The sequence below is a fragment of the Mandrillus leucophaeus genome, unplaced genomic scaffold (assembly GCF_000951045.1).
Source record: "Mandrillus leucophaeus isolate KB7577 unplaced genomic scaffold, Mleu.le_1.0 Scaffold634, whole genome shotgun sequence".
NCBI classification, from domain to species: domain Eukaryota; kingdom Metazoa; phylum Chordata; class Mammalia; order Primates; family Cercopithecidae; genus Mandrillus; species Mandrillus leucophaeus.
In genome coordinates, this window is record NW_012106853.1 from 280,865 (window position 1) to 284,482 (window position 3,618).

The 3,618-nt window shown below is 50.2% G+C and overlaps 1 protein-coding gene across 2 annotated transcripts in view; it reads right to left on the reverse strand.

The window, feature by feature from the left end:
* Positions 1-3,618, reverse strand: part of P2RY8 (purinergic receptor P2Y, G-protein coupled, 8) — an 89,047-nt gene that overhangs the window by 28,200 nt on the left and 57,229 nt on the right. The window contains exon 1 of one of the 2 annotated variants that reach the window (XM_012000624.1): positions 2,953-3,222. The exons of the other annotated variant lie outside the window; for it this stretch is intronic. The gene's annotated coding sequence lies outside the window, so the exon portion shown is untranslated. Of the gene's footprint in view, positions 1-2,952; positions 3,223-3,618 lie in introns of those variants that run through there. 2 annotated transcript variants of the gene reach the window in all.

Below are 3,618 nucleotides of genomic sequence, written 5' to 3' on the forward strand. Positions count from 1 at the left end.
CAAATGTGGAGGGAATGAATGAATGACACCCAGGATTCACTTCTGCAAATGTAGAGAGAATGAATGAAAGACACCCAGATATTCCCTGCAAGTGTGGAGGGAATGAATGAATGACATCCACGGATTCCCCGTACATGTGGAGGGAATGAATGAATGACACATAAGGATTCCCCAGAAATGTGGAGGGAATGAATGAATGCCCTGAGAATGCAGAGTGAATGTGTGATGGAATGTGTGGAGGAAATGAGGAAATGAGTGAATGAATGAATGCCACTCTGAGAATGCAGAGTGAATGAGTGATGGAATGTGTGGAGGAAATGAGGAGATGAGTGAATGAATGAATGAATGCCACTCTGAGAATGCAGAGTGAATGAGTGATGGAATGTGTGGAGCAAATGAGAAAATGAATGAATGAATGCATGCCACTGTGAGAATGCAGAATGAATGAGTGATGGAATGTGTGGAGGAAATGAGGAGATGAGTGAATGAATGAATGCCACTCTGAGAATGCAGAGTGAATGAGTGATGGAATGTGTGGAGGAATGAGTGAATGAATGAATGAATGCCACCCTGAGACTGCAGAGTGAATGAGTGATGGAATGTGTGCAGCAAGTGAGGAAAGGAGTGAATGAATGAATGAATGCCACTGTGAGAATGCAGAGTGAAGGAGTGATGGAATGGACAGAAGGTGGCAGGGGTGGTGTGGACGTTGGCCCCAACGCCTCCCTCTGACCCACTTTGGTCCAGCTGGCCACTGACCCTGACCTCTCCGCTGCATCCATGGAAACTGTGCACCCAGCACCCCTTTCCCCCGGGGTCACTCCCGCTCTGGGCTATGTGGTTCTCTCGTATGGTCCAAGTCTGTCAATCACTGAGGATGGGGGAGTGTGGTCCAAGCCTGTCAATCACTGAGGATGGGGGAATGTGGTCCAAGCCTGTCAATCACTGAAGATGGGGGTGTGGCCCAAGCCTGTCAATCACTGAAGATGGAGGAGTGTGGTCCAAGCCTGTCAATCACTGAGGATGGGAGAGTGTGGTCCACGCCTGTCAATCACTGAAGATGGGGGTGTGGCCCAAGCCTGTCAATCACTGAGGATGGGGGTGTGGCCTAAGCCTGTCAATCACCCGAGAGGGGTGTGGCTCAAGCCTGGCCAGTTAGGGGGTCCGTCACCCTGTTCATAAAAATTATCACAAGCAGTGGTCATTTGTCTCTGACATGGCCGGTCGGAACCCTTCAAGAGGTGTGACTTGTGGGTGCCAGGAGAGTGAGGGTCCCCTTTTTGATTCTGCTCTGAAAAGACGGGGACCCCAGACTACCAGAGACCCTCTTTCCATTCCTATAGAGAAGGTGGTCTTCCTCAAGTCATTCCACACCCTGTAGCTGAGGGAGGCAGAAAAAAGTGGGGCTGAAACGTGGGAAGAGAGAAAGAGAAAGAGGAGAGACTGGTGGCCGTTTAAGCTCCTGGATCCAGCCATGCCTGAAGTCCTCATAGAAATCCTAATTATCCAATTTGACACTTTCCACCTTGCCTCCAGCTAGCTCGACTCAAGTTTCTATCGCTCGCCATAGAAGACAGTTATGCCTCAGGCACTAGGGGCAGGCAGGCTGGGCTCCCAGCTGCGGGACAGAATACTCCTAGTTCCAGCAAAAGGGCCCTACGGAGCCCATGCCACCTGCCCTGGGCTGAGGCATGGTTATTTCAAAGGCAGTCACGCATCGTTCATCACTAATTCCCCAGTGCAGTGGTTCAAGGCTAACAAGCAGCACCCAGCGCCCACCTCTGCCTCTTTCTGGTTGTAGGTCTTGAACACAGCCCCCCGCCAGCTCCATGTTCGCCTCAGTTTCCCTTAATGGTAAAACAGGGATGATCGTCATAGCACCTGTCTCACGAAGTTTCGAAAATCCCAGAGATAAGGCTGGGCGCGCGTGGCTCACGCCTGTCATCCCAGGCACTTTGGGAGACCAAGGCGGGCGGATCCTGAGGTCGGAAGTTCGAGACCAGCCTGGCCAACAGAGTGAAACCCCATCTCTACTAAAATACAAAAAATTAGCCGGGCGTGGTGGCGGGCGCCTGTCATCCCAACTACTCAGGAGGCTGAGGCAAGAGAATCACTTGAATCCGGGAGGGGGAGGTTGCAGTGAGCTGAGATTGCCGCGCCACTGCACTCCAGCCTGGGCGACAGAGCGAGACTTTGTCGAAAGAAAGGATAAAGGAAAAGGAAAGGAAAGAAGGAAGGAAAGAAGGAAGGAAACGAAGAAGGAAAGAAGAAGGAAAGAAAGGAAGGAAGGAGGGAAAGAAAGAAGGAAAGAAAGGAAGGAAAGAAAGGAAGGAAAGAAGGAAGGAAAGAAGAAGGAAAGAAAGGAAGGAAGGAAAGAAAGGAAGGAAGGAAAGGAAGGAAGGAAAGAAAGGAAGGAAGGAAAGAAAGGAAGGAAGGAAGGAAAGAGAAAGAAAGAGAAAGAGAGAGAGAGAGAGAAAGAAAGAAAGAAAAGAAAGAAAGAAAATCCCAGAGATAAAGGCGTTGCAAAAGTGGCTGCTGCATCCTGTGCACTCAATTGACGTCAACTATTTTTATTTGCGAAAACCAAGAACCACGTCTCCTCCCCACAAAACAAAAGCAAAATAAAAGCAAAAGACAGGTGTGAAGAAGATTTCTGGGAGAGCACGTTTTCAAGAAGGTGGACTTTTTCCATGGTTTTCTAGGCCAACCTCAGCCCTGTCTGTGACCCTCCAGAGCTTGTGCACAGTGCACGGCCCCTATCTTGAGGGTGTGTATCATTTTGCAGGACTCTGGTGAGCCCGGGTTAAAAAAATCACACACCCCAAAGGCAGGCCGAGCTGAGGGCTTTCTCTGCCATTCAACCGCATCTCTGGCCCGGATCTGCTCTGTTGCTGGGGTATTTCTGCAGGGCGGCGTCTCCTCTGTGAACACCCCCAGATCCCCGTGACTTACAGCGGCGGCTGTAGGGAGGGCAGACGTCCCGGGTGAGGCTGGTCTTGTGGTGTTTGTCCGAGCAGCCGTCAAGCTGGGCAGAGGGTCCTTGGGGACGCTCCTCCTCCTGGTCCAGAGGTGGCTGCCCTATGGCAGTGTGCTGTGCACAGGGGCAGGAGTGCAGGGCCAGCTCTCTGCTCTGCTGGGAAGAAAAAAAAAATCCCACTGGTTGTGCCTGCAGCACACCCTGAGACAGACACGGGCAGCCTCCGGAGACCCAGCGAGCTGCTCTGAGCCGCGATCCGTCATCTGCAGACTGAACTTGCTGCAGGCTGGTTATGAAACAGGCCAGACCGACAATAGATGGGAAAGGTTCCTCTTTTTGGCCCTGGGCCCCAGGGAGCGGGGTCAGACCATCACAGGGGGATTTTACGTGTTTTTCTCCTGATGCGATATTTTTCAATACGGCTTTTTTTTTTTTTAATGAGTTTGGCCTCCATGTATGCAGGACCATTGCCTCAGAAGAGTTAGTGTAGGATTCGAAAACGGGTTAAATTTAAGGACAGCTTCTCTTGCCTATATTGGATATGACTTTATGCTTTAGGTGAAAATACTAATTTTTAAAAATATGTATGTCCACAGTCACTATTTTTTTTTCTTTTTTCTTTTTTTTTTTTTTTGAGACGG